General features: G+C 34.3%; 1 long non-coding RNA gene across 1 annotated transcript in view; it reads left to right on the top strand.

Annotated features, from left to right (window-relative positions):
- LOC129531812 (uncharacterized) overlaps positions 1-18,579 on the top strand; it is a 45,195-nt gene extending 26,616 nt beyond the window's left edge. The window contains exons 3-4 of the long non-coding RNA XR_008677236.2: positions 11,083-11,164; positions 17,435-18,579. This is a non-coding gene — a long non-coding RNA (uncharacterized lncRNA). The remainder of the gene's footprint in view (positions 1-11,082; positions 11,165-17,434) is intronic.
- Positions 18,580-19,059: the final 480 nt, after the last annotated feature.

The raw sequence follows: 19,059 nt of genomic DNA, 5'->3' as shown, positions 1-19,059 counted from the left end.
GAACCTAAAATAATAGTAAAGAAAAAGAAAATAGTTACAATAAATTCCATAATATTACTTTACTTTCAAGTCTCTAGGTATTAAACATGAGTTAGTTAAGTGGATTCTTTACCTATTGGTTCCATCATGTGTGCTTGTTTAATTTTTTTTTGTATGACAGTTTGTTAGAAGCATGATTAATTTTTGAATAAAAAACTCCCTGAAGCTTTCTAGAGAAAAGAATAATATTTTACTGTTTTAAGCAGTATTTAATCTAAACAAATTTTTTATTTATTTAGACACAGGGTCTTGCTGTCATCCAGGCTGGAATGCAGTGGTGTGATCATTGCTCACTGCAGCCTCAAATTCCTAGGCTCAAGCAATCTTCCCACTTCAGCCTCCCAAGTAGCTGGGACCAAAGGAGTGCACCACCACATCTGGCTAATTATTATTATTATTACTATTATTTGTAGATTCAGAGTCTTGCTATGCTGCCCAGGCTGGTAACTCCTGGCCTCAAATTATTCTTCTGCCTTGGCCTTGGGAAATGCTGCTATTACAGGAATGAGCCACCACATCCAGCCTAAACAAACATACAAAAACAATACTTACAGATTCAATAGATGAGATTGATTATCTCAAAAGTTCCACCTTGGCAAAAGCCCCATGGGGACTGGAATTTCAGTCTATTGGTTTCTATGTTGTATGCCTATTGTCCCAAACAGAAACTTGGGGCATCATTTCTTATCTCTCATTTTAAAAAGAGAATGCTTCTAAATTTCCACAGTACACTTCATGTTTGCCGTAGGTTTTTGGAAGCTTCCCTTTGTTTATCTTTATATTGGGATGTGTGTCTTGTTTTTCACATATTAAACCTTTATCTCCTTTATATACCTTCTCCCACTCTGTCAACCACCCATATCTACATTGTTTTCTGTGTGTTTTATTGACAAGCAGTCTGTATTTTCAGTGTAACTGCATTCATTAATTTTTGATTTTGAAGTTTTGTTTTTCAAGCACCTTTCTGCCTATATATAAGTCTCTTTTTCTCCTATTATCTTATAGTTTATCTTCACATTTAGATCTTTAGTTCATCAAGCTACTTTTGAATGGGCTGTTAAGTAGGCATCCACTTTTATTCTCTTCCTTGAAGAGTTTATGCCTATAAACTAATTCGTTCTTTTCCCATTACTTTTGACTCTCCCATTGTTATATATGGGTTTCCATACAAACTAACAAATTTGAAAATCTAAAGAAAAATTGTAATTTCCTAAAAATAGATAATGCCAATGTTTCCTCAGTAACTGTAAGTTTTAAACAAAATTAAAATAAAATTTAGAAGCATCCTCTTTTTAAAATGAGAGATAAGAAATGATGCCCCAAGGTTCTGTTTGGGACAATAGGCATACAACATAGAAACCAATAGACTGAAATTCCAGTCCCCATGGGGCTTTTGCCATGGTGGAACTTTTGAGATAATCAATCTCATCTATTGAATCTGTAAGTATTGTTTTTTTGTATGTTTGTTTAGGCTGGATGTAGTGGCTTATTCCTGTAATAGCAGCATTTTGCGAGGCCAAGGCAGAAGGATAATTTGAGGCCAGGAGTTACCAGCCTTGGCAGCATGGCAAGACTTGTTGCTACAATTTAGTAACACAGCAAAAGTCAGGGAGAAAAAATTTTGAAGTTAGTTGACACAAATTTTCAAATAATATTAAATTCCTACAAAATAGGAATTTAATATTTAATAAATTCCTACAAAATAGGAATTTAATATTATTTAATAAATTCCTACAAAATAGGAATTAAATATTATTTGAAAATTTGTGTCAACTGACTTCAAAATCTTTTCTCCCTGGCTTTTGCTTTGTTACTAAATTGTAGTAACAACGCTTGCTATGCTGCCCAGGCTGGTAACTCCTGGCCTCAAATTATCCTTCTGCCTTGGCCTCGCAAAATGCTGCTATTACAGGAATAAGACACCGCATCCTTGACAGACCTGACAAAAAGAAGAAGTGGGGAAAGGATTCCCTATTTAATAAATGGTGCTGGGAAAACTGGCTAGCCATATGTAGAAAGCTAAAACTGGATCCCTTCCTTACATCTTATACAAAAATTAATTCAAGATGGATTAAAGACTTACATGTTAAACCTAAAACCATAAAAACCCTAGAAGAAAACCTAGGCAATATCACTCAGGACATAGGCATGGGCAAGGACTTCATGTCTAAAACACCAAAAGCAATGGCAACAAAAGCAACAGTTGACAAATGGGATCTAATTAAACTAAAGAGCTTCTGCACAGCAAAAGAAACCATCAGAGTGAACAGGCAACCTACAGAATGGGAGAAAATTTTTGCAATCTACTCATCTGACAAAGGGCTAATATCCAGAATCTACAATGAACTCAAACAAATTTACAAGAAAAAAACAAACAACCCCATCAAAAAGTGGGCGAAGGATATGAACAGACACTTCTCAAAAGAAGACATTTATACAGCCAAAAAACACATGAAAAAATGCTCATCATCACTGGCCATCAGAGAAATGCAAATCAAAACCACAATGAGATATCATCTCACACCAGTTAGAATGGCAATCATTAAAAAGTCAGGAAACAATAGGTGCTGGAGAGGATGTGGAGAAATAGGAACACTTTTACACCGTTGGTGGGACTGTAAACTAGTTCAACCATTGTGGAAGTCAGTGTGGCAATTCCTCAGGGATCTAGAACTAGAAATACCATTTGACCCAGCCATCCCATTACTGGGTATATACCCAAAGGATTATAAATCATGCTGCTATAAAAACACATGCACATGTATGTTTATTGCGGCACTATTCACAATAGCAAAGACTTGGAACCAACCCAAATGTCCAACAATGATAGACTGGATTAAGAACATGTGGCACATATACACCATGGAATACTATGCAGCCATAAAAAATGATGAGTTCATGTCCTTTGTAGGGACATGGATGAAGCTGGAAACCATCATTCTCAGCAAACTATCTCAAGGACAAAAAACCAAACACCACATGTTCTCACTCATGGGTGGAAACTGAACAATGAGAACACATGGACACAGGAAGGGGAACATCACACACCATGGACTGTTGTGCGGTGGGGGAAGGGGGGAGGGATAGCATTAGGAGATAAACCTAATGCTAAATGATGAGTTAATGGGTGCAGCACACCAACATGGCACATGTATACATATGTAACAAACCTGCACATTGTGCACATATACCCTAAAACTTAAAGTATAATAATAAATAAATTCCTATTTTATACAAGTTGTCTGACAAAATGCAATAAAAGACAAAGATGCCTAGTTCATTTTATGAAGCTAGTGTGTTTTTGATTACCATAAAGATAATGACAATATAAGAAAAGTATAGGCTTATTTTACATAGGAATACACACACGCACGCTTAGGAATGTATGTGTAGCATTAAATATTTGAATATATATATCATTAGATATTAAAATATACACATGTAGCATTAAATCTTTTTTTTCTTTTTTCTTTTTTTTTTTTTTTTGAGATGGAGTTTTGCTCTTGTTGCCCAGGCTGGAGTGTAGTGGCACAATCTCGGCTCACCGCAACCTCCGCCTCGCGGGTTCAAGCAATTCTTCTGCCTCAGCCTTCCGAGTAGCTGGGATTACAGGCATGTGTCACCACGCCCTGCGAATTTTTGTATTTTTAGTAGAGATGGGGTTTCTCCCTATTGGTAAAGCTGGTCTCAAACTCCCAACCTCAGGTGATCCACTTGCCTCGGCTTCCCAAAGTGCTGGGATTACAGGTGTGAGCCACCGTGCCCGGCTGGCATTAAATCTTAAAATAATACATAAGTTTACCAAATTTCAAGTTTTGTCTTATAATCATAAGATTGGATGTAAATATAAGAATGATTTAGTATAAGAAAAATTTTTCAATGACAGTCAACCCATTAAAAGAAAACAATATTTTTTGTTATCTCTATAAAAATATTTTTTAGTTATCTCTAAAAAAACACTCAATAAATGAAGACTAGCAGAAAACTTCCTTAACTTGATAAAAATTGTACACCAAAACCAATAGTAAACAGTATACTTGACAAGGAAATTTTAGACATACTTCTTTTACTATTGGGAACAAAGGCATATTTAGCATAGTATTGGAAGTCCTGCCTAATGGTAACAGAAAGAACAATAATTAAGAAGTGCAAGGATTAGAAATGGAAATATATAAATCTCATTATATGCAGATATTTATCTACCTAAGGAAAACAGAACAATAGAATAAACATACAAACAAAAAAAATAAATGAGAACCCTGTGAGTTGCCTGGACACAAGATATGTCTGTAAAAGGCAATAGCATTTCTCTACCCTTTTTCTAAACAATTACCAACTGAAGGGATATGACTGCCGACAGCACTTTCATACATTTGTTGAGGATGTTGGTGTCCAGAGTAAGAAAAGGTTTGTCAGTTTTCCATTATAAAATGTTTGAACTCTCTAAGCCGAGGTTTTAGCTCCTAAAAGCCCCCCTCCTCCCCCACTGCACGTGCAGGCATCATCTAGCCTTCTTCACATTTCCTCATAGAAACTGGACTTCAGAGAATGAGTGCGAAAAATGGATATTCTGGCTAATGTTATCACTGTGTGTAATGAATTGTCCTTTTTCTCTGAACCAAGAGTCATGTGTCTTCTGCCAGCATATGAAACTGTGATAGGCTAACTTATTAGCTTGCATGTCAGGTAAGAATCTCAGACCTTGCACAGTTCTTGACACTACCTAGAAAGTAGGACACCATCACACCAGCACCTAAAACTTTAACTCATATAGTAACTTAGCTTATCATGCATACACTATGGAGGAAAAGCTATAAAATTAAGGGTATAAAAGAAGATCTTAATTTTTAAGAGACATTTCATGTTTTTAGAAGGGATGGTTTACTATTATAAATGAATCAGTTGTTCTATTTCAAATTTTATATTTAGATAAGCTTAAAAATCTACAACTTCTATGGAAGAACAATTCATGAATAAACTGATCTTAAATAATTAGGAGTAAAGCAGAGATATTTGCTAAAATAGAATTAAGAAATATAACAAAATATAGTTATACATACTGTGTGTATTGGCTCAATAACATTAGTTCAAATATGTTGCCATATATATTATATATATGGTATAATACATATTATATATTCTATGGAGCAGAATAGAATACTCAGAGATATAATCTCATCCTAAAAATTGAAGTTCGGTGTTCCTGTAAAACATTAGATCATAAGTTTTATCTAAAACATTCAAATTTCTCCCAGCAGATTACATTTAAAAGCAAAATTTAACAGAAGTGCTCTTGGATTTCTTTTTGGAGTGTTCCCCTAGTCCACTGTTGAAAAGGCAGGCTCAAGGTTTAATCGCTTAAGCTAGGTAGAAAAGTATCTTGGAAAGTGTTCAGGGACTGACAAAGGGAAGCCTATAAATCACTGTGAACACAATTGAAGTAAGCGTAGTTAACTTTCAAATTGCTGCGCCTATGCCAAACTTTATAAATTTGTAATCACAGTTTTTCATAGTGCATTTTAGCGTCCAGTGGTTTGTCTAAACATGGGTGGCAAACCAATCTTCCATGAGTTGAATTATATCCATATAATTTGTCTAGTCCAGAATTTAAGAAACTTGTGAAGGTGAATTTCATGAGAGAGAGAGAAAGTTCACAACAGCCTTACCACTTCATATCATCTTTATATAAAGCCACTCATTTACCTTACCTATCTAAGCTCATGTGTGTGAATAAGATTGTAATTTGAGGTCTAAATCTGAAAGGCTGGGAGCTTTAATTGGTGCAAAAAATCTACCCAGGCCGGGGGCGGTGGCTCACGCCTGTAATCCCAGCACTTTGGGAGGCTGAGGCGGGCGGATCACGAGGTCAGGAGATCGAAACCATCCTGGCTAACACGGTGAAATCCTGTCTCTACTAAAAAAATACACACACACACACACAAAATTAGCTGGGCATGGTGGCCGGCGCCTGTAGTTCCAGCTACTCGGGAGGCTGAGGCAGGAGAATGGCATGAACCCGGGAGGTGGAGCTTGCAGTGAGCCGAGATCACGCCACTGTACTCCAGCCTGGGCGACAGAGCGAGACTCTGTGAAAAAAAAAAAAAAAAAAAAAAAGAAATCCTCTACCCAGACTCAGTTTTAGGATCATCTCTGTTTTAGGATTCTGAGGTGGGTCTTACATACTTGGTTTTTTTTTCATTTCAGAAATCAAATTTAACATGGAGAAGGGAATGAGTAATTTGCTTCCCTCTGAGCTTCATCCTTTTTCATATGAATCCTGCTCCCCAAGAACTTCACAATATATTTTGCCCCAGTTATCCTCACTTTAGGCTTGGCTGTTCAGGTCTACTGGATGGAGGAATTCTACACACAGGTTATTGATCAATGTGTTTTATGCGGCAGACCCATGTTTTTGAAATGATGTCAGAATAATCTGGTCCTTTTTGCTCTGGTTAAAGTTGCATTAGATAACATATATTTTTTGTATGCCAAATAAATCTAAAAGCCTTAATAACACTGGTTTACATTAATAAGTCAAAATAATAGATAAAACAAATTTAAAAATTTACTGACAATTTTTACAGATATAATAAAATTCAGAAACAGCCCAAGGAGCCTCAATGAATGTATTATATTTCCAGTTAATCAGTGATGCCAATGCCAGGTTATTTTAATAGTATAATATGAATAGAAATCATAAAATACCTTTAAAAAAGTGATTTTTGTGAGTAAAGGAACTTGCAAATTTTAAAACACTGGCCCTGTTATAAAAATGGATCTTCCCATGAGTGTGCGTTTAAGTTGAATTCACTGATCTGAAGGACACACAGCTGATTTACTCCAAAGAGTGTCCTTTAAATCTCTGAGGTTAACAGGGAACTTGGTAAATTGATAGTGTAGAACCTAGTGAAAGATTTGAATATAGATAGAGGTCCTCAAACTTTATTGCTGACCTTGAGATTTGGAAATAATATTTGTCACATTATTAGAAAGCTATTGCTTTTTCAATGACAAATTATTTGCCATGTGGGGTTGTAATCATTAGACCACATTTTTTATAGTATTGATTGTTTGTGCAAACATGAGATTTAGTCAGAGTTTTATTATACATTTTTTTCCCAACCTCTCCTGCTAGATTCTACGGTGCTTTAAATATCTTTTATTTTGGACAATTGCAAGGGAAAAACAGTCACATAGAATTTCTTTGTTTTGATGTATAGAATGTAACATTTGAAGTTTAATTACAGTATCATGGTCCTTTTCTCCATTTTAATTACCCTCTATCTATAGATTTTATATCAAATGTGCCATTTTTTATATGGTTCATCCACGAGAAAGAGAAAATCATCTGATAAAATCCACTTGCTTGACCTTTACAGTTAGGCCTTTCTTGGTATTTTTAAGAGCTGTGCCAGCACCTTCAGTAGTCCGTGATGTACCTCTGTTAAACATGAAAAATTTCACAGAAGCTCTGTTTCAGACAAGGTCACTCTGTGACATGATGCAGTGGGACAAAAACCAACAACAATTCATGATGTTGACTAAGTAAAGAGAAAAACCACATTACTGTACAAACCCTAAAATATCAAACATCCTTCCTTTCCAACTAAAATGAGTGACTGGTATCTACTTACAAACTACAGCTTTAAAGTTGCTCTAATCTTCTCTTCTTCCAATAAGATTTAAAAATTATGGCTCTTAAAACTATGTACAGTTCCTGATAACATTCAATGCAGACAAAAACCTTACTTGTTTGAACCCTCCCCCAGATCACCTAACAAAAGGCAGAATCTTGAAAGGACCTTGTAGTAAGTCCTTTCTCATACCCTCTTACCGACACAGCCCATAATCCCCTATGATGTATGTTCTCCTTCCCTGTAATGCCCAATAAGTCCAACTTGTTTTACTGGTGTGTTTCTGCGTATCTCTTTCTAGAGGACATTCTGACCCATTCATTACAACCTTGGTTTGTGTCCTTAAAACACATACACACACACACACACACACACACACACACACACAGCAAAACAACAACCTAATAAAATCAAGATATATAATAACTTAAGAGTTCATACCTAGTTATTATCTTGAGTCTCAATCAGTGAATTATTTCTAGCATACTTCAGCATTCTATATCTTCAGGCACCAGAAAATTGAACTTGAAAACAAAAAGTAATTCTAGTTGTAGTCTTCAAAACTACTTTCTAAAACTGTTCAAAAAAATCAAAAGGGAACCCAAGATAAAAAAAAAAAGTTGGTATTTTTATTCTATCTAGAGAGAAGCTTGTCAAAAACAATAGTTCCCAAACTCTATTTCATAAATTATTGATTCTCAATTAATTATAAATTAATAATGATTCTTCACAAACTCCTGCAAAATATATGAGTGGAGGTACTTCCTAACTCATTTTATGGGGCCAGTGTTACCTTGATATGAAAACCAGACAAAGATATCACAATATAAGAATACTATAGACTGATACATTTTATGAATATAGATGTAAAAATACTCAACAAAATACTACAAACCAAAACCAGCAACATATAATAAATACACATCATGACCAATTATTATTTATTCCAGGAATGTAATATTGGTTTAATCTTTGAAAATCAATTAATATAATACATTATCTCTATAGAATAAAAGACCACATGATCATCTAAATAGAGAATTTAACAAATCTACAACCCTTTCATGATAATACACACTGAATAAATTAGGAACAGAGGGAAACATCCTCAGTCTCATAAAAGGTGCCTACAGCTAACATTCCACAGCTAACATTGTATTTAATGGTGAGAGACTGGATACTTTCCTCCTAAGATCAAGAACAAGACAAGAATGTGCACTCTTGATGTTTCTATTTGTACAGGAGGTTTTAGCTTGAGCAAATAGACAAGAGAAGTAAATAAAAAGTATCTGCATTGGAAAGAAAGAAAAAAGTTCTATTTGCAGATAACATAACTTGGTATATAGAAAATCCTAAAAGATCCAGTAAATAGCCATTAAACTAATAAATAGGTTCAGCATGGTTTCAGAATACAAAATTATTATAAAAAATCAATTGTATTTTCATACTTACAAGAAACTATCCAAACATAAAATTGAGAAAACAATTCTATTTACTATAGCAATTTAAAAATAACATTGAAATAAATATAACAAAAGAAGTGCAAAATTTATACCCTGAAGTTTACAAGCCATTGTTGAAATACATTAAAGAAGATCTAAATGGAAAATAATCTATGTGCATATATTTGAAAATTTAACATTGTTGAGACAATACTCACCAATTGATCTACAAAATCAGCATAATCCCTATCAGAATTCTAAATGACTTCTTTGTACAAATTGGTAAGATGATTCTAAATTTCATATGGAATTACAAAAAATCCAGAATTGTTAAAAAAAATCTTGAAAAAGAAGAATAAATTACAAGTACTTAAACTTATTGATTTCACTACAAAGCAGTGGTAATCAAGACAGTGTAATACTTGATGAAGAATAGACATATAGATTAATGGGATAAAATTGAGTCCAGATATAAGCATATACATACAGCTATTCAAATAATTTTTGATAGTTGTGCCAAGACAATTCAATAAAGAAAAAATAGTATTTTCAACAAATAGTACTGATACAACTGGGTAGCCATATGCAAAGGAATGAAGTTGGACCTTATCTCACACCATATGCACATGTTAACTCAAAACAGATCAAAGACATAAATGTAGGAACTAAAATTATAAAACTTTAAGAATAAAATATAGGAGTAAATCTTTGTGTCCTTGGATTTAGCAAAAGACTATGAACTATGACTCCGAAAACTTAAGCAAGAACAAAAAAGACATAAAATAAAAATACATAAAATGAACACCATCTGAATTTAAAATTTTTGTCCAAAGGATACCATCAAAAGAGTTAAAAGACATCTTACACAATGGGAGACAATATTTGTAAATATTTTTAATGGAAAAAATGACACATGAGAAAATTCTTTACTGCTTTTTAGAAAATTATATCTAGAATATAAAAAGAAGTAAAAAAAAATCCAAAAACAAAAAGACAACCCAATTTTAAAATAGACAAATTACCTATATAGTATTTTTTCAAGGAATTTATGATTATTATGAGTTTACATACTGAATGGTATAAACATAATGATGTAAATAAATATTTGAATCAAAGAAGTCACAAGAATACATATGTTATGATTATACTATATAATGTACGAAAACAGGCCAACTTGATGTACTGTGATAGAAGTCAGGACAGCCGGTACTCTTGGTGGGATAGAAACTGGAAGGCAGCACAGAATTGCTGCTCATGGTGCTGGTAATGTCTTTTTTCTTGATATCGGTACTGTTACAGAGATGTCTATTTCATAAAAAGTCATTGAGCTGTACACTTATGTACATGTGTCTGCATATATACTTACACCAGTGGAAGTATTACCAGTAGATGCTAATAGATGTTTTGTAAAAGTTTTCTGAATTACATTAAGCTTAAGAAACACCCACACACATTAACAATGTGTTTTTTTCATTTGATTATATGTGTTTTTGTTTTATTTTAAATGTATAATGTGCTGTTTTCTAGAAGAGATTGGTGCATTTCAGTGGATAAACCAAAGTCTAGCAAGACAGATGAAAACAAAGAAAAGCTGAGATAGAAAATAGAACCATATTGAGCACAGTTATTACTGGTTTTCACATATGATTTACATTTTTCCACCAGCTTCTGTCTTTTTTTTTGTATGTCTCATTAAGTACTTCTATCTTTTATTCAGCTCAATGTATAGATACTTAATAAGCAGGAAAATAAATGGAGCATCTTTAGTCTGTTCACTGTTAGAATTTTGCCTATTTTGTATTTGCCCAAGTAAAATCTAAAGTATCTCCTTTGGCTGTTTTCTAAATTTCTTCCACTTGTCAATTTGTTATAGTACCATGAGTGTCAAATAATATGCTATTAAGGAAAACCTCATCAAAACAGTGTTGGTATCTTAGACTGCTAAACTGTAATTTCTTTCTTTCCAGGCTATAAGTTCAGTTTCTGCTGCTGCAACTTTACAACTGAATCAGCTTGAAAAAGATTAAGTATATGGCCAAGGCTCGTTTTGTAAGTGACATCTATTATTCCGATTAAAAAAATGAAAGAATAACTTAAAGCACCTCCATCATAGGCTGAGTGCAGGGAGAATTCAGCTGTCATTTTGCATAAAGCTGGATCATCACTACATTTAATCTTCATTTATCCTTGTACCTTTCTTTCGTCTATCTGTAGATTTTACTGCTGGAAGGTAGTGACCCTACAATATCAAATGAACAAATACATTTACCCTTGTTTGCTGTTAATAGTCTTAGGAACCATATTTCAATTCAATTAATAACTATGTTATTTTTCTTTTCTTCTTTTTTAAAAAAATCTCTTTAGTTAATTCTATGCAACTATGAGAATATTTTTGAGATTTTTAGGACGCCTGCCTTTAGATAACTTGAATTCTCTTTGATTACTTACGGTACCCATATAAAACTATCAAATACGATACAGTTCATTTCAATCCTTGCCTTACTAGTAGCAGTTCTGGCATCAGGGACTGCTTTATTCGAAAGCCGTAAGTTAAGACAGAACGATCAGTTTGACAGCTTGTACGCTCATTGTCTTGGTAAAATGTTCCACGTGATTGGCTTAGGAATTTTTCTAATGGACAAGTAAGCCAAAGTTGAAGGTTTTCTTGCTTTCAGAGTTTGTTTTGTATTTGCTTGGGCTTGTTTTTATTTTTTATAATATTTTTGTGGATCTCCTGACCTCTTAGTTCTTGAATTTGCTTCAAACCACGGCTGCTGTCAAATACATAAGTAAGCAGACATCCTAACTCTGCGAAGCAAGAAAAATGATTCCTCTGTGAATTTATTTCCTCAAAACCACAAAATTTGGGATTATGCTTGCTATTTCTTATTTTTTTAAGGCAATTTATTTATTATCGACATTTGATAGAAGAAACATTTTTACAGTTTACTTGCAAATAGTTATGATATATAGACAAGACTGAAAAGATATTCCAATGACAGTCACCATCAGTAGACTCATCTTAAACAGAGGAAAATGATTAAAATATTTCAATAATAATTTTTTTTTTTTGACACTGAGTCTCGCTCTGTCACCCAGGCTGGAGTGCAGTGACGCGATCTCAGCTCATTGCAAGCTCCGCCTCCCGGGTTCACGCCATTCTCCTGCCTCAGCCTCCCAGTAGCTGGGACTACAGGTGCCCGCCAATTTTTTGGAGGCTAATTTTTTGTATTTTTAGTAGTGTCGGGGTTTCACCGTGTTGACCAGGCGCGGTGGCTCACGCCTATAATCCCAACACTTTGGGAGGCCTAGGCGGGCGGATCATGAGATCAGAAGATTGAATAATTTCTTTTTAATGGGAGAAATGACACATGAGATAAAATTCTTTACTGCTTTTTGGTTCAAAGAACCCTAAAAGGGTTGAGAGGCCTGGCTTCACTCCACATTCTGACATTGACACGATATAAAATCAGCCATTTAGCCCTTTGAAATTAAGTTTTTTCACTTCCTTTTAAAATTAAGAGCTTAGGGCAGATTATTTTTAAAGTACAATTTATGCTGTTCCTCTACAATTACCATTTGTTCGTTACTTAATGTGCAAGAAAGTAGACTTAACTCACACCGTCTCTCTTGAGCCTTCTAATGATCCTAGGGAAAAGGCTTTTCCAGCATCTCCATTTTACAGAGAATAAACCATGGCAGAAATGAGGTAAACATCTGGTTCAGGGTAACACAGCTGGGCAGCAACGGAGACAGGAATCCACTTGATTCTGTGTGACTCCAGTTTCTCTCCATTGTATAATCCTACTCTTGTAGGAGGTAGTATAGTATCTTCCTTAAATGCATGCATTCTGGAACCAGCCTGCCTGGAGGCAGCCTGGCCTGCTATGCAATCCTTAAGAAGTTATTCTAGTCTAGGCCCTGTGCCTCAGTTTGATGGTAAAAGGGGAAAATAATTGTTTTTCCTTCATATGGTTATTGTAAGCTTTCAAAAAATTAATATACATAAGTCGCTTACGATAATGCCTAATATAAAAGCATGCCTTCAGTGTTACTCACTGCTATTATTAACTTTATTCTTATTTCAAAAAGAGAGTCCTATTGGCTACAATGTTCACTATTCAGGTGATGGGTACCCTAAAGTTCTAGACTTCACTTGTATGCTATATATGCATATAAGAAACCTGTACTTGTACCCTCTAAATATGTAACAGTAAATACTTTTAAAAAAAAAAAAAAAAAAGAGAGCCATGAGACTAAAATCACCTCATATATAGACGTGGTTTGATTGCATCAAATATGTCTTTTTATTACTGTTCACTTGGCATGACAATAGTACGGTTCTTGTTTCAAATGGAATTCTGCAAATCAAATGGAATTTCAGTCTTCCCATAATAGCCTTGCAGATTTGATCAAAAATTTAAAATAGAAAATTGCTTTAAGCTAGAATAATTTTACCTGGGCTTCTAACTCTTATCAATTACATGACAATGTTTACTGCAATGGTGAATCATTTATGAGTAATAGACATTCAATTGAATAACACCGCATAATAAGGACTGTTTCAAAGAGGAATATATAGTATGCCCATGTGCATACAACTGGAATGAAATTCAGTACACCTGTGTGTCACTCCTAACTCTGCCCTTCCATTCTAATAAATAGAAAAAAAATCTCTCAGTCTTTATGGGGTTAAATTTCTTTATCTTTAAATTAAATATTTACTTTTTATTAGGGCTATTTTGAAGGTTAAATAAGATAGCATCTATATATAGTGTTCTATAAAGTGTAAACCTCTCTTCAAAACTAAACTACATTTTTATTGAAACAGTCCTTAATTTTAAAAACTCTGCTTTAAATTCAGCCTGATTTTACAATGGCCTTTCATAATACAACAGGTTCTGATTCTGGATGCTTATATTACTGTGCTTGTCTCTTATAAGAGATCAAGCACATCAGTGTTTCTAGGGTTACATAGATTATCTTCTGCAGTGGAGGCTTACTGCAAGAACCCACATATATGAGGGCAAAGGGCATGACCTCACAAATTATATTGTTCTCTCATACTTCCAGAATGTGCAATGAACTTAGAATAATACAATAAGACCCAGGAGCCTGCCTTTTCCTTGCTCACTGAATATGCCAAAAGAGTTTGTTAATGGGCTGCCACTCTGTGAAGAACAACTCAGGCAGAATTTGCTCCTTAGCCTCCCTCTGTCTACCTTGCAATAGGGCAAGCTGTAACAATGATAGCTGCTTTATGTATAACAGAAACTGTTGGCCATTTTCTCATAATTGAGTATGTGACCAAGGCTTGATATGGATGAATTACTTCTTCACTTTCTCTGGCACATCCTCTTAGAGGTTTATTTTTTTCTAAATCCCATTTCTTAATCTTAGCCCCCAATTCTATTAACTATTTTTCAACACTGTACACTAAAACAAATGAACATGCCAAAATTGATTGAGTGATTGAAAACAATTCAGCCATACTTTCTCTTGATTCTGAATTAGCAAGATATCTAAAGGAACCTCTGGAGTTATTAAGCTTCATGCCTGATAACCAATTCCAAGAACCAAAACTATGCTAGAACGTCCTGGACCTAGGTTTTTTGTCCTCCCCAAAGTTAGATTGGAGTATTCTGAGGCATCAAATGTCTATGCCCTGGACCAAATATAATTACTCAGCTTGGAATATAGCCAGATACATTTGCTATTGAAATTTTAATGTCAAGTGGCAAGAGATTTCCATCTACTTTCATTTGAAAAGTTCTTGGGCATATGTGAGTCATCTTATCTGTTTCTGGAAATAACAGTACAATATTTCAATTTTGTTTTTCAATTAACTATTTTCCATCATATTGTCTATTGCAAATATATTGTTTAAAATCAAATCTGGAAAAAACCTATATTCAAAGTGGTTTCTTGTTTCTCTGAGAGTTTCTGGAGGAAGAGATGTAGCTTTGTAGTTTAATTGAATTTTAATCCAATATAATAATATCATCCTTGTAATTGTCAGGGATTCCAAGACTGGGTTAAATAAGCACCTTTTATGAACTAAAAAAAAGCTCTGTGGACCATTAACTTTTATAATTGAGTTTTAAAATAGCACATGTACAATCAAAAGTGTTGTTTTACTTCTTATTTATGGGTAATTTTATTACTACATGATTTTGGAAAATAATAGAAACCACCAGAGAAACCATATGTCTAAAAACAGAAATAATTTATTAATGCATTTTGTGTGTATTTGGTCATAATGCATATTCTAATGACTTTATAAAATTAATTTAAAGACCAACCCCTGAGAAGCCAATAAGTAATAAGAATTTGATTATAGATAGGCATAGTTCATCTGGTAAACATTAGAATTAACTATTATTGTTTTGACTACTGTGGTTGAATGACTTATATGTAAACACTAAATTAAGTTTTCTTCTTACCAAGATCGAACCCTGATGTAGGGAAATAAATATGTCTAGATTACATAACTGAGATGGCCTCACCCATTATCTCTTAGGTAATTCAGATTTGTTGCTTCTCAGCTGACACTGAAAACCCCAGTGACCATATCCTGGTCCTCAATCTGGACCCATGGATCCTTTTTAGTCACGCCACTTAGCTCCAAAATCTCTGTTTCCCCAGTGCTTATTTCAGAGTCTGCCTTGCAAGTATTCTCATTGCTGACCTTGAATGTTTTCTCTTAATATCTTACTCTCGACTTTTTGCTCTTGTGGCCACACCCATCACTGCTTCAGGTGTCTTGTTAGGCTTCTAGAGGAAAAGATAAGGGGTTATGGGAATCGATTTTGAGAAGGCCTGCCCCATCAGTTTTCTAGGCACACTCAGATGTACATGAATTATAATTTAGGCCTGAGCAAAGACAGATGTTACTGTTTCCAGAGAATTATTAACCAATTCAATAGCATGCAGTGTTATATTACATACCATATAGGTAGATAATGGTCCTTACCAGGCCTATTTGAACTTATCCTAGTGCCTTCCATAGTATACTGTTCATATGTAAGAAATAAACCTATGCTAAATGATTTAATAAAGGCTGTTTTGAAACTGTTAAGGCCAACACTGAAATGTACATCATTCATATAACTCATATATTTATTCAACAGGCATTTGATAAGGACACAATTCATGTCAGCTGCTATATACACATCGTGTCGTTGAATCACTAATATGTGACTTAAAGAGGTTAGGATACAAACCTAAAGTCACACAGCAAATAGGATATGAATCAGGTCACTAATTCAGGACTGTTTAACTTAAAACACTATGCTTATTTTGCTCTATCTCATTTCATTTTACATTGCTTAAAGAGATGCACAAACAGTAGAATAATAAAATTATTGAGAATGAGAATAGTTAACACATATTAAATTCTTTCAATGTGCTATTCTAATGTATTGGTTTTACATTATTTATGTTATGCAATATTTACAAGAATACCCTGTAATAAATATTATTATTGTTCCTTTAATACACATCATAAGTTAAGCCTCAGAGAATCAAGTCATATGCTCCGAAAACGTTAATGGCAAAACTAAATTTTATCCCCTGGCTGCCTTATCTCAAATTCATGTTTAACCATATGGGTAAACAGGAATGGGACAAAAGACTATCAAAATAAGATTGGAGATGAATTATTTACAAGGGAAGATTTTAATCAAGGTAAGTACATAAACTGAGAGAGTTCGTAGAGTTTACCTACAAATGTGCTATATCTATATATGATGAGAAGTACTCCATAGTACCTTGATAAACCTGACAGAGGTTTTCTTTAGGGGAGGTTACATTTTGAAATCATTTATGAAAATCCAGCTCTTCGGAGGGAATTGGGTCAACTTACATAACCAGTTCTATGTAAATGCTTTAACATAGAAGATAAATGAATGGATAAAAGCATTTGGAATATTAGACCTTTGTCAGATGGATAAATTGCAAAAATTTGCTCCCGTTCTGTAGGTTGCCTGTCCACTCTGATGATAGTTTATTTTGCTGTACAGAAGCTCTTTAGTTTAATTAGATCTGATTTGTCAGTTTTGGCTTTTGTTGCAATTGCTTTTGGTGTTCTCGTCGTGAAGTCTTTGCTCGTGCCTAAGCCCTGAATGGTATTGCCTAGGTTTTCTTCCAGGGTTTTTATGGTTTTACGTTTTATGTTTAAGTCTTTAATTCATCTTGAGTTAATTTTTGTATAAGGCATAAGGTAGGGGTCCAATTTCAGTTTTCTGCATAAGGCTCTCCAGGTTTCCCAGCACCATTTATTAAATAGGGAATCATTTCCCCACTGCTTGTTTTTGTCAGGTTTGTCGAAGATCAGATGGTTGTAGAATCTACAAGGAACTTAAACAAATTTACGAGAAAAAACAACCCCATTAAAAAGTGGGTGAAGGAAATAAACAGACCCTTCTCATAAGAAGACATTTACGTGGCCAAAGTACGTATGAAAAAAACCTCATCATCACTGGTCATTAGAGAAATGCAAATCAAAACCACAGTGAGATACCATCTCATGCCAGTTAAAATGGCAATCATTAAAAATTCTAGCAACAACAGATGCTGGCAAGGATGCTCAGAAATAGGATCACTTTTACACTGCTGGTGGGAGTGTAAATTAGTTCAACCATTGTGGAAGACAGTGTGGCGATTCTTCGAGGATCTAGAACCAGAAATACCACTTGACCCAGCAATCCCATTACTGGGTATATACGCAAAGGATTATACATCATTCCACTACAAGGACATATGCATATACATGTTTATTACAGAACTATTTACAATAGCAAAGACTCGGAACCAACCCAAATGCCCATCAATGATAGACTGGATAAAGAAAATATGGCACATATACACCATGTAATACTATGCGCCATAAAAAAGAATGAGTTCATGTCCTTTGCAGGGACACGGATGAAGCTGGAAACTATCATCCTCAGAAAACTAACACAGGAACAGAAAAACCAAATGCCCCATGTTCTCACTTATAAGTGGGAGCTGAACCATGAGAACACATGGACACAGGGAGGGAAACATCACACACCAGGGCCTATTGGTGGGTGAGGGGAAAGAGGAGGGAGAGCATCAGGACAAATACCTAATGCAAGCTGAGCCTAAAACCTATGATGGGTTGATAGGTGCAGCAAACCACCATGGCACATGTAAACTTGTGTAACGAATCTGCATGTTCAGCACATGTATCCCAGAACTTAAAAAAAACAGAAAAAGAAAAAGCATTTGGAATTACTTTGGATGAAGTTTTCTAGAACCACAGTGAAAATGGGAAGATTAATGAAGGAATCAGATATAGATTAAGATTTTTGAGGGGTTTTAAGAGCATCGGGATTCTATAGCATGCTTCTAAGAAAAAGGTGTCTACCTTAACTAATACCTTCACCTGTTTCTATATAATAGAATGCTATTGTTACGATCAATACAAGAGATTAAAACATTTCTTATTTTTCCAGGATGTAACTTAAAGGCAAATGTACAAAGGATAAAATGAAGCAGCTTTGACCAGTGTAACTTAATTTACATTTATTTGATTAGTATTTCCAACTTAAGTTCACATTAAAGGAGAACATTTTTATTTATGCATAAAAATATATATCTCATTGTAAAGGTTAATAATGTAGAAAATATGGCAGCAGTTTTCTTCAGTATTGGCTGGGTGTTATATGGAGGAATATTCTACTACTGCCAACTTTCAAGTTTATCACTATTGCCTTTTGAGTGTTATTGAACTAAATGAAAAGGCTCTAGAAAATTTTTATAATGAGAATTTTCTTATGCATGTTACTTACACTTGGATGAAGTGATTTTACTTATCTTTACTCATAAAATGGTAATGTTTGAGAAGTCTTCCTTTGAGAGGATATAAAAAAATTTTTTTAAGATAAGGGAGAATGGCTTTTCAAAGGATCCTCATGTTT

This window comes from Gorilla gorilla, chromosome 12 (assembly GCF_029281585.2).
Source record: "Gorilla gorilla gorilla isolate KB3781 chromosome 12, NHGRI_mGorGor1-v2.1_pri, whole genome shotgun sequence".
Taxonomy (NCBI): Eukaryota; Metazoa; Chordata; class Mammalia; order Primates; family Hominidae; genus Gorilla; species Gorilla gorilla.
This window is presented reverse-complemented; position numbering and strand designations above follow the sequence as displayed.